At 36.0% G+C, this 12,338-nt stretch overlaps 1 protein-coding gene across 1 annotated transcript in view; it reads right to left on the bottom strand.

Moving 5' to 3' along the window:
- LOC142349671 (geranylgeranyl transferase type-1 subunit beta-like) overlaps positions 1-9,322 on the bottom strand; it is a 274,458-nt gene extending 265,136 nt beyond the window's left edge. The window contains exon 1 of the mRNA XM_075401395.1: positions 9,310-9,322. The gene's annotated coding sequence lies outside the window, so the exon portion shown is untranslated. The remainder of the gene's footprint in view (positions 1-9,309) is intronic.
- Positions 9,323-12,338: the final 3,016 nt, after the last annotated feature.

Here is a 12,338-nt window from a genome sequence, read left to right as displayed (position 1 = left end):
TACTTGTTGTCTACCAGTGCTCTGGCTACTAGAGTTTAACCTCAGCAGTCAACGGGGGCTCTTTGCTTACTTGTGAAAGATTTAAACAAGTTTTCAAATTTGGTTTTTTGGAGATAGAGTAAATTTGAAATGTAAACATAAAACAACTGTTTTTGAATGAAATTGAATCAGTTCTCCTTTATTCCTTTCTTCTCTTATTCCATTTTTTGCAATCTTTGGTTTTTTCTTTTATTCGTGCTGTTGTCTTTTGTCCTTTTCGTATCTGCATTGCTTTCCATTCCTTTTAGTCCAATCAAAAATGTTCAATGTATATCCATTACAATCCATTTTTTTTGAACTGCTTCTTATCAATGAGCGAATCTTTTTGCGTAAAAAAATCATTGGGGTAAAATATTTTACCTTCAGGGAGCTCCTGACTTCCCACCTACCAGTCACTGCCTCTTTCCGCTGGTCAACAAAATTAATTTTTTTTTCTCAGCTAGCCTTTCATTAATGAACCTGCTCAGAGAAAACGCCATTATTCGGAACCTAAACACTCAAAGTTTTTTAAGTTTAAATACTATCTACGAATTTCTATAGGAAATATACTCTTGACGAACCATCCCTACGTTTTCTAAGTTTTCGACATGTCCTGATATTAGTTTCTATTGGCCGTTACTCCGACTCAACATGTGCCGTAGCCAACTTGGGGTAGAACCACAATGAACATCAGTGCAAAAATGTGGAAGCTCACTCAAACTATGTACGCTAATATACTAAATAACACATTTTATTGCAGACTACTTGCTAATTTGTTAATTTCGGCTAAAAGTTAGGTTCAATTGAGTTTGTTTTGGGGTGTTTTTTCCCATAAATTAGCCATTCTTTGACAAATAATGTTAGCTCAATTTGATCCAAAAAACTGACTGCGCCAAAGTTTTCTCCTAAAGGTTGATCATGGTAGTGCGACAATTTCTAATGATTTTGAGTCATTCTTTTTGATCTGTTTAGCATCAATGAGAATCTTTTTGGAAAAAAACCATTGGGGTCAAATTTTTCACATTCATGGAACTCTTGATCTCCGACTTACCTGTCACTGCTTTTTTCCGCTGGTCAACAAAACTACTTGTTGTCTACCAGTGCTCTGGCTACTAGAGTTTAACCTCAGCAGTCAACAGGGGCTCGTTGCTTACTTGTGAAAGATTTAAACAAGTTTTCAAATTTGGTTTTTTGGAGATAGAGTAAATTTGAAAATTGAACATAAAACAACTGTTTTTGAATGAAATTGAATCAATTCTCCTTTATTCCTTTCTTTTCTTTTTCCATTTTTTGCAATCTTTGGTTTTTTCTTTTATTCGTGCTGTTGTCTTTTGTCCTTTTCGTATCTGCATTGCTTTCCTTTCCTTTTAGTCCGATCAAAAATGTTCAATGTAAATCCATTACAATCCATTCTTTTTGAACTGTTTTTTATCAATGAGCGAATCTTTTTGCGTAGAAAAAACCATTGGGGTAAAATATTTTACCTTCAGGGAGCTCCTGATTTCCCACCTACCAGTCACTGCCTCTTTCCGCTTGTCAACAAAATTACTTTTATGTTTTCTCAGCTAGTCTTTCATTAATGAACCTGCTCAGAGAAAACTCCATTATTCGGAACCTAATAAATCAATGTTTCGCAAGTTAAAACACTATCTACGCATTTCTATAGGAAATATACTCTTGACGAACCATCCCTACGTTTTCTAAGTTTTCGACATGTCCCTATATTAGTATCTGTTGGCCATTACTCCGACTCAACATGTGGCGTAGCCAACTTGGGGTAGATCCACGCAACATCAGTACAATAATGGGGAAGCTCACTGAAACTATGTACGCTAATATACTAACTGCAAACAATTTGCGCTTAATAGGCTCAGGGGAAGCAAACTGAAAAGATCCCGAAGCTGTTAGAAAAGATGTTGAATGACTAAGTTGAAATAAAATTATTTTCAAAAAAATTATGACCTTCTACGTTTCAGTAAGGTTTTGGATTATTTCAGTGTTCTAAGTCGCTAAAATCTGAATATGGAACAAGGCAACATGACTATTGTTGACTAGTGTTCTAATGTAAGCTCCTGGCTTTGGTACTCATCTCTCGTGTATATTAGTAGCTTCCGTTGTGCTATATGTATTGCTTCGAGAGTCATGACTTTTTCGGGTGCACTACACTGATCAACTAAACGCCAATCACATGCCCGTGATGTGCAACAACATTCGTTTCTGAGTGACCTACAGGCGAGTCTGTCTTTAAAGACGGTCTTTAAAGACTTCATTAAATTATTGAGAGTTGCTTTTACCAACTGCAAAATTTTAAGCTGCAATGATTCAGACTGAATGGAAGTTCAGACTGAGACGGAAGCACAGACTGAGACGCAAGTTCAGAAATGTCTGTGCTTCTGTTGGCTTTTGATACCATTTACAAAAGACAATTCTCTATTCCTCATTGTATACTGTCATATCTTGGAAAACTATATCAAGGTGTTCATTCATTCCTTCTATTTTGTCATCAAAAAGTTATGTCAATTGTTTCCTAGTTGAAGCAACTTTGAAGTCGTCTTCAAGCGTGCAAATTATGTCAGCTACATACCTTCCAAATAACTTTCGTTTCCTAGTTTTGTATTCAATTGGTGTATTTAAACATTGAAAACTTATTCAACAATATCCCTCATTTCTTATTGCTCTTTACCTGTAATTTGACATTTTATATGATGCCAGTTTCACTTTTTTTGCATTCAACGGCCATGCTATTGGAATTCACTTTTCTAAGACAGTCAGGTCATCTTTGTTTCTCAGTTTTTGTTTCTCCAGATCTTATATTGTTATCTGCACTAAGTTCCTCCTCGCCAGTTTTCATCCAATTTTTGACTCAAAAAACAACCAGGGAAGCCCCAACGCCATACCTTCTTTTTGAAAGTACGGGCTGCCATTACTTTTATTGTAAATATTTATGACTGCCAGTTAAGTAGGAGCTTAGGTGCTCATTTTTTTAAATATTGTGAGGGTTACTGCTGGTGTAAACACTCTGCAGTTTAATTCTGATGACTTCCGATACGGGGTCACTAGCATATAAAACTTCAACTTCGAGTGACAAAATTTGTTCATTCGCCTCAAACTCGAGAGTTCCAAGTTTTTTCTTGCTATCAGACTCCAAAGTTTAGATTTTAGCTCCTAGCACTTTTTCAGAAAGTCGAGAAAAAAATGTATAAATTGTAATTAGGACTTCCGGGAATAATTAAAATGAAACGGGTGCATATGATCTTTTGTGAAATTTTGCGAGCACAGAAATTTTCACTGGTTTGCATCTGTTGTTTGTAGTTTTTGGTAAGTTTTATCTCTAATGAGATTTTGTTCTTTCATTTCACTTTATATCCTTCTGTTTTTTTAAAAACATAGATCGTCATTTGTTTTCTCTACAAAGAATTTGGGGCCAAGCCAATATTTTGTTCATTTTTTTTGATATTTTGAATTCACAACACAATATCCATTGCCTTTATCAAAAAACAGGGTTTAGCGAAATGTTCATTCTCCTAAAGAGTTTTTGCACCTTTGATAACTTTTTAATGGCTGCTGTTTTTCATTTAGCGTACTATATGGAGGATGTCACTATCTCTCAGAAGCGTTCAATGTAAACACACTTTTCCTGAAGACTAATTGCTAATTTGTTAATTTCGGCTAAAAATTAGGCTCAATTGTTGCTGGTTTTAGTGTGTTTTGACCCATAATTAAGCCATTCATTGCCAAATAATGGTAGCTCAATTTTATCCAAAGCACTGACTGCGCCATAGATTTCTCTTAAAGGTCAATCATGACAGTGCCACAATTTTTTAAGTTTTTAAGTCATTCTTTTTGAATTGTTTTCCATTAATGAGAACATTTTGCGTAGAAAAAACCATTGGGGTCAAATACTTAACCTTCAGGCAGCTCCTTCATAGAAAAAAAACATTGTAGTCAATTATTTTACATTCAGAGAGCTCCTGATTTCCGACCTACCAGTCACCGCCTCTTTCCACTTGACCACAAAATTATTACGTGCTAAGAGAAAACGCTATTACTCGTAACCTAAAATTTCAATATTTGGCGAGTTTAAACACTATCTATGCGTTTCTCTAGGAAGTAAAGTTTTGACGAAACATTCCTTCGTTTTCTAATTTATCGACATATTTTAATATTTGTTTCAATTGGCCATTATTCCGACTCAACATGTGGCGTAGCCAACATGGGGTAGAATCAAGCTGAACATCAGTGCAACAATTGGAAGCTCACTCAAACTATGTGCGCTTATATAATAAGTGCAAGTAATGTGCGCTTAAGAGGCTGAGAGGAAGCAAACTGAAAAGATCCTAAAATTGTTAGAAAAGATGTTGAATGACCATGTCGATTATAAATTTAATTTTACAAAAAAACTGATGTTTTTCTACGTTTCAGTAAAAGTTTGGAGTATTTCAGTGTTCTATTTCGCCAAAATCTATATATGGAAAAAGGCAACATGACTACTGTTAACTAGTGTTTTAATGTAAGCTCCTGGCTTGGTACTCATCTCCCGCGTATATCAGTGGCTTCCATTGTGCTTATGTATTGCTTCGAGAGTCATGAGTTTTAGGGGCACATTGCACTGATCAATTTAACGACAATCAAATGCCCGTGAGGTGCAACAACATTCATTTTTGTGCTAACCTACAGGCGAGTCTGTCTTTAAAGACGATCTTTAAATGCTTCATCAAAGTATTGAGAGTTGCCTTTAGATCAAAAAAGCCTATGCATAGTACCAACTGAAAAAATTTGTAAGCTAGACTGACTCAGATTCTATGGAAATTCAGAAATTTCTCTGCTTCTGTTGGCTTTTGTATCATTTACAGAAGACAATTCTCTATTCGTCATTGCAGAGTGTCACATCTTGGAAAAATACTTCACGGTGTTCATTCATTCCTTCTTTTGTGAAATTTAAAAAGTTATGCCAATTGTTTCTTAGTTGAAGCATTTTTGAAGTCGTCTTTATTTGTGCAGATTATGTCATCTACATACCTTCCAAACAACTTTCGTTTCCGAGTTTTGTTTTCAATTGGTGTATTTAAACATTGAAAACTTTTTCAACAATATCCCTCATTTTTTACTGCTCTTTACCTGTAATTTGACATTTTATATGAGGAGAGTTTCACATTTTTCGCATTCAACGGCCTTGCTATTGGAATTCACTTTTCTAAGACAGTCAGGTCATCTTTGTGTCTCAGTTTTGTTTCTCCAGAGCTTATATTGTTCTCAGCACTTAGTTCCTCCTCGCCAGTTCTCATCCAAATGTCGTCTCAAATAACAACCAGGGAAGCCCCATTGCCAAACCTTCTTTTTGAAAGTACCAGCTACCAATACTTTAATTGTAAACAATTGTGACTGCCAGTTAAGTAGGAGCATAGGTGCTCATTTTATAATATTGGGAGGGGTATTGCTTGTGTAAAGACGCTTGTGTAAAGACTGCTTGTGTAAAGATTATAAACCTTTAACATCCAGTGACAATATTTTTTCATTGGCCTCAAACTCGAGAGTTTCAAGTTTGTTTGTTGCTATCAGATTTAAAAGTTTAGGTAATTGCTCCTAGAACCTTTTCAGAAAGTGGAGTAAAATGTGTTTAAATTGTGATCAGGACTTCCAGTTAAAAAAAACGGAGCGGGTGCATGTGTTCTTTTGTGAATTTTTGCGAGCCCAGAAATTTTCACTGGTTTTGCGGCTGTTGTTCGTAGTTTTTTTGGTAAGTTGCATCTGTAATGAAATCTTGTTTTTTCATTTTATGTAAAGTTCCATTTTTATTTTTCTGCTATTTTGAAAAATAGATCGTCATTTGTTTTCTCTACAAAGAATTGGGGGCCAAGTCAATATTTTGTTCATTTCTGATTGATATGTTGATTTCATAACACAGTATCCATTGCCTTTATCAAACAAACACGGTAAATCTAAATGTTCATCCTCCTGAAGAGTTTTTGCACCTTTGATAATTGTTTGTCGGCTGGCGTTTTTCATTTAGTGTGCCATTTGGAGGATGTCACTACCTCTCAAAATTGTTCAATGTAAACACACTTTTCCTGCAGACTACTTGCCAATTTGTTAATTTCGGCTAGAAATTAGGTTCAATTGAGTTTGTTATAGGGTATTTTGATCCAAAAAGTAGCCCTTCTTTGACAAATAACTTTAACTCCATTCTATCAAAGCACTGACGGCGCCATAGATTTCTCTTAATAGTCTCTCATGACAGTGTGACAACTTTTAAGCTTGTGAGTTTTGAATACCTTTTGAATTGTTTTTCATCAATGAGAATCTTTTTCATAGAAAAAACCATTGGAGTCAAATAATTTCAATTCAGGGAGCTCCTGATTTCCAATCTACCAGTCACTTCTTTTTTCGGTATGTCAGCAAAATTACTTGTTGTCTACTAGTGGTCTGGCTACTAGAGTTTAACATCAGCAACCAGCGGGGGGCTCGTAAAAAACTTAAAAAACATTTCAAAACTGGTTTTTTGGCGATAAGGTGAAATTGAAATGTGAATAGTGAACCAACTGTTTTTGAATGAAATTGAATCGGTTCTCCTTTATTCTTTTTTCGTTTATTCCATTTTTTGCAGTCTTTGGTTTTTTTCCTATATTCGTGCTGTTCTCTTTTCTCCTTTTCGTATCTGCATTGCTTTCTATTCCTTTATAGTCCAATCAAAATTGTTCAACGGCAATCCTTTAAAATCGATACTTTTTGAACTGTTTTCCATCAATGAGCGAAAATTCTTGCGTAGAAAAAAATCATTGGTCCAATTATTTTAGCTCCAGGGAGCTCCTGTTTTCCAACCTACCAGTCACCACCTTATTCCGCTTGTCAACAAAATCAATTTAATTTTTTCTCAGCTCCTATTTTCTTTATGAACCTGCACAGAGAGGACACCATTATTCGGAACCTAAATTTTCAATAATTCGCGAATTGAAACACCATCTACGAATTTCTCTAGGAAGTATGCTCTTGACGAACCGTTCCTACGTTTTCTAAGTTTTCGACATGCTTTATTATTAGTTTCCATTGGCCAGTACTCCGACTCAACTTGTGGCGTAGCCAACTTAGGGTAGATTCACGCTGAACGTCAGTGCAATAATTGGGAAGCTCACTCAAACTATGTGCGCTTATATACTAACTGCGAATACTGTGCGCTTAAGAGGCTGAGAGGAAGCAAACTGAAAAGATCCCAAATTTGTTAGAAAAGATGTTAAATGACTATGTCGATTATAAAATTAATTTTACAAAAATTGATGACTTTCTACGTTTCAGTAAAAGTTTGGAGTATTTCAGTGTTCTATTTCGCCAAAATCTATATATGGAAAAAGGCAACATGACTACAGTTAACTAGTGTTTTAATTTCAGCTCCTGTCTTGGTACTCATATCCCGTGTATATCAGTGGCTTCCACTGTTCTTATGTATTGCCTCGATAGTCATGATTTTTTTGGGGCACATTGCACTGATCAATTTAACGACAATCACATGCCCGTGAAAAGCAACAATATTCGTTTTTGCGCTAACTTTTAGGCGAGACTGTCTTTAAAGACGGTCTTCAAGGGCTTCATCAAAGTATTGAGATTTGCATTTAGATCAAAAAAGCCTATGGATAGTACCAACTGTAAAATTTGTAAGCTGGACTGATTCAGACTCTACGGAAACATTCTTTCGTCTTCCAATTTTTCGACATGTTTTAATATTAGTTTCGATTGGCCTTTACTCCGACTCAACACGTGGCGTAACCAACTTGGGGTAGAACCACGCTGAACATCAGTGCAATAATTCTTCACTCCAACTATGGGCCACAACGTCCGTAAGTAACCAGTTTGCTTCCCTCTTAAGTCGCTTTTGCCTCGCTCTACGTTGGTTCCTACCAAAATTAGGACTTTTTTACCTTGTCGGGCAGGCTCCTCGTTGCCCTTGTGTCACAAAAAGACTTCCAATTTGTGCAGCTCTCAAGCTGTGTCTTGAGTGAGCTGGTGGTACTGCTCAGGACAAAAGCAGACTACTGCCTCCTCCAAAACATTAAATGTTTTATCGCCTCGAGGACCATTATTTCAGTTTTTATGAGATCTCTTGTTAATTTGGTTGTCTTTCCCCTCTAACAGTACACAATCGCTTGAAATCGGAAACTCATTTCAGTCAAATAATCGCACAGATCTTTGGTTTTACAGGGTTACAAGTTTGATTGGTGTTTTGCTATATTGTTGTAGATTGCGCCATTCTAGAGTTTTAGGTCTAAATTTCTGTTTTTTGAGCTGCTTGATTCCACCAAAAGTCAGTTATATTTTAGTCTATTTTAGGCAAACGGGTTTAAATTTAGGCCCAGTATCGTCATTTTTTGGACAGTAGATCCCACTTATTGTCATAAGTGATGTGTTTAGTAGCTTGAAAAAAAAACTAGCTGCCAAGGTTTTCACATTATTCTAAATTTGTGAGAAATCATCATTGTTTCGTGCTTTTTAGGGCTTCTTCTAATCTATTGATTCAAATAATCAATAAACAAAGGTGTAAGTCAATTTGAAAACTATATATACAAACGTTTTCGAAATAACGTGCAAAAATCAGTAAATTAAGAATTTCACGGAAGACATTTTTTTGTTAAAACAGAAATTTTTGAAAAATCTTTTTTGATGAGATCTTAAATTTTGTAGATTGGTGATCTTTTATTTTATCCTTCTAATGTTTACTACAACACTCTACTTTTTGTAAGGGTTTGGAACATTTCATTGTTTCAGTGTTCTAAAATTTAAGTTTTGAACAAAGCAAGATGGTTAATTTCAACTAGTAGCAGAATTAAAGCAATTTAATTGTTTTGACAGAAAAGCGTTCCGCCTTTTGCAATGTTTTATTATCTCTGCGACATCTTTGTACAACTGATAAGTACATTTATTCCGATTGTCATTTATGTATCCAGTTTCCACAAGCCGTCAAAACAAATCTCAGGATTTTTAAAACTTCAAACAGAAACTTACGAAATGGATAGTTCCCAGTAAAATCTATAAAGAAAAGCAAATTTATCTTAATGTGTTTTCTGTTGGCTATCTGATCTGCTTCTCCAATCGAAAATTAATACAGGCAGGTACGAAAATGTATATACTCTTTACTTAGAAACGTTGATATTAGACCAGAGGTCAAGCAATTTTTTTACGTTGCCCAAAAAACGGGAGGTTCAGCGCTCGAATTTTTTCCACAGTATAGCTTATAAAAGAAATTGCTTTCAATCTATGTAAAACTAAGTGAGCCTGCTGGACTAAAGAAAAATCCGATTATTTATTTAATAAGTTTCCGATTATTTCCCTTAATGGGACGCTTGCACTTGAATGTACATCTGCTTGAGCAATTGCTGTCGCGCATCATCGAGAACTTTCAGCGTTGATTTAACAAAGAAATGGAACTTCAAATAAGAAAAAGAGATGTCCTACCCTGTTAGGAAAGTTAACCTGTTTATTGAAGGATCCTAACTACAATTATATTGTTTTGTTATTTCTCAGACAGTCGAGTTCAATCTGTAAAGGAATTGAGTCCGCCATCTTGATGTTGCAGGTGATGGCGTCTTAAAATCCCCAATCTATTATGTGTAATAGGGGCTAATCTCATGCTCAGTTTTATGAATTAGGTACCAGGGGAGCTCTCAAGACATAAAAATTGAAGTAGCAGTAAAACCAGACTGAATCTATCTAAACGTTTATTTGCATTGCTGATCAGACCCGTCTCATACATGACGAGTTTTTGCTAATGTCAAAACTTCTTAATGTCAACAGAATTTTAACTTACAGACCCCGAGTTATCCGTTCTCTATTTTATGGAAAGCAATTGGATCATTTCCGTTTTAGCTTCCCCCACGTAGTATATGCAACCCTCAGTTACAGAGCACGCGTAATTAAATATAGTAGAAATTTTTAAAAAAAATGCGCTTAAATGCTGGCCCTAATTTTACAGTTTATTATTGCTTTAGTTTGGATAATGGGTTGCAATTATTTTATTATTAGTTTTCATTGGCCATTACTCCGACTCAACATGTGGCGAAGCCAACTTAGGGTAGAAATAAGCTGAACGTCAGTGCAATAATTGGGAAGCTCACTCAAACTATGTGCGCTTTTATTTTAACTGCAAATACTGCGCGCTTAATAGGCTGAAATGAAGCAAACTAAAAAAATCCCGAAGCTTATAGAAAAGTTGTTAAATGACTAAATCGATTACAAAATTATTTATACAAAAAATTATGATTTTCTAGTTTTCAGTAAAGGTTAGGAGTATTTCAGTGTTCTAATTCGCTAAAATCTAAATATGAAACAAGACAACATCCCTACTGTTAACTAGTGTTTTAATTTAGGCTCCTGGCTTTCATAATCATTTCCCGTGATCATCAGTGGCTTGCGTTGTGCTATACGTATTGCTTCGAGAGTCATGATTTTTTTGGGCACATTGCACTAATCAGTTTAACGACAATCACATGCCCGTGAAAGGCAACAACCTTCGTTTTTGTGCTAACCTACAGGCGAGTCTGTCTTAAAGGCGGTCTTTAAAGGCTTCATCAAAAGATTGAGAGTTTCATTTAGATCAAAAAAGCCTATGGATAGTACCAACAGCAAAATTTGTAAGCTGGACTGATTCAGACTCTACGGAAACATTCCTTCGTTTTCTAAGTTTTCGACATGTTTCAATATAAGTTTCGATTGGCTTTTACTCCTACTCAACATGTGGCCAAGCCAACTTGGGGTAGGACCACGCTGAACATCAGTGCAGTCATTGGGAACCTAACTCAAACTACGGACCACAAGGTCCTTATGTAACCAGTTTGCTTTTCTCTTAAGTCGCTTTTGCCTCGCTCTACGTTGGTTCCTACCAAGTTTAGGACTTCTTTTTAGCTTGTCGGGCAGGCTCCTCGTATTGCCCTTGTGTCGCAAAAAGATTTCCAGGTTGTGCCGCTACCGATCCTTGTCTTGAGCGAGCTGGTGGTACTGCTTCAGAACAAAAGCAGGCTACTGCCTCCTCCTAGAGATTATGTGTTTTATCGCCTCGAGGACCAATATTCCAGATTTTATGAGGTCACTGTTATATTGGCTGTCTTTCCCCTCGAACAGAACACAATGGCTTGAAATCGGAAACCCATTTCTGTCAAATAATTGCACAGATCTTTGGTTTTACAGGGTTACAAGTTTGATTGGTGTTTTGTTATTGTGTTGTAGATTGCGCCATTCTAGAGTTCCAGGTCTAATCTTCAGTTTATTGACCTGCTTGTTTCCGCCAAAATTCAGTTATTATTCAGTCTATTTTAGGCAAACGGGTTTAAATTTAGGCCCTGTACCGTATCTCTGTGACATCTTTGAACACATTGACAACAATTTGCAGGAGGCTTCTGTTTTCCTTCTTGACTCTTCTAAAGCTAACCACAAGATAGCCAACGGTTTACTCTTTCGACTATCAGAAAATGGGGTTAAATGGACGAATGTTGAAGCCCTTGGAACGATATCTAACGAAGAGACGACAGTTTGTTAGATTATAAGATTCCTGTTCAGTCATCATCTGTGATCGAGGGATTCAGCGGGGTTCAAATTGAGGGCCCCTGTTATTGGCTGTATTAATTAATCATCTGCTTGCATTAATTATCGGCTATTTTTCATATCACTGTTTACCTCCTTGCTGATGAATCCATAATATTTTACCATGAAGATTTGGGCTTCTGACACCGAGCTCAATGTGACTTTGATTCGATATATCAATTGAGTTACAAAAACACCGTAATTTTTAGTCACAAAGAATGTCTGGTTATTAGGATCAATGAAGCTCCTAAGATGCAATTTTGTCTGATTAATTTGAGTCTGCAATATAAAAACCTGGGGAAGATGTTGACCTTTTTGTGCAAACCGACTTATCTCCTAACAGTTGCGTGGAAGCCAGAATTGAATGTTCCAAAAAACTTTTCTTTAACATAACAGATACGTGTCAAACAAATTGACAGTCAAGGATAAATACATTTATTCCGATTGTCATTTATGTGTCCAGTTGCCACAAGCCGTCAAAGCAAATCTCAGGAGTTTTAAAACTTCAAACAGAAACTTACGAAATGGATAGTTCCCAATTGAAGCTATAAAAAAAGCTAATTTATCTTAATGTGTTTTCTGCTGGCTTTTTTTGTACTATCTGATCTGCTTCTCCAATCGAAAATTAACATAGGCAGGTGCGAAATTGTATATACTCTTTACTTAGAAATCTTGACGTCAGACCAGAGGTCAAGCAATTTTTTTATGTTGCCCAAAAAACGGGAGGTTCAGCGCTCGAATTTCTTCCACAGTCCTTA

This window comes from Convolutriloba macropyga, chromosome 11, assembly GCF_964194025.1.
Source record: "Convolutriloba macropyga chromosome 11, txConMacr16.3, whole genome shotgun sequence".
Lineage (NCBI taxonomy): Eukaryota > Metazoa > Xenacoelomorpha > Acoela > Convolutidae > Convolutriloba > Convolutriloba macropyga.
The sequence above is the reverse complement of the archived record's forward strand: the minus strand, read 5'-3'. Positions and strand labels throughout refer to the sequence as shown.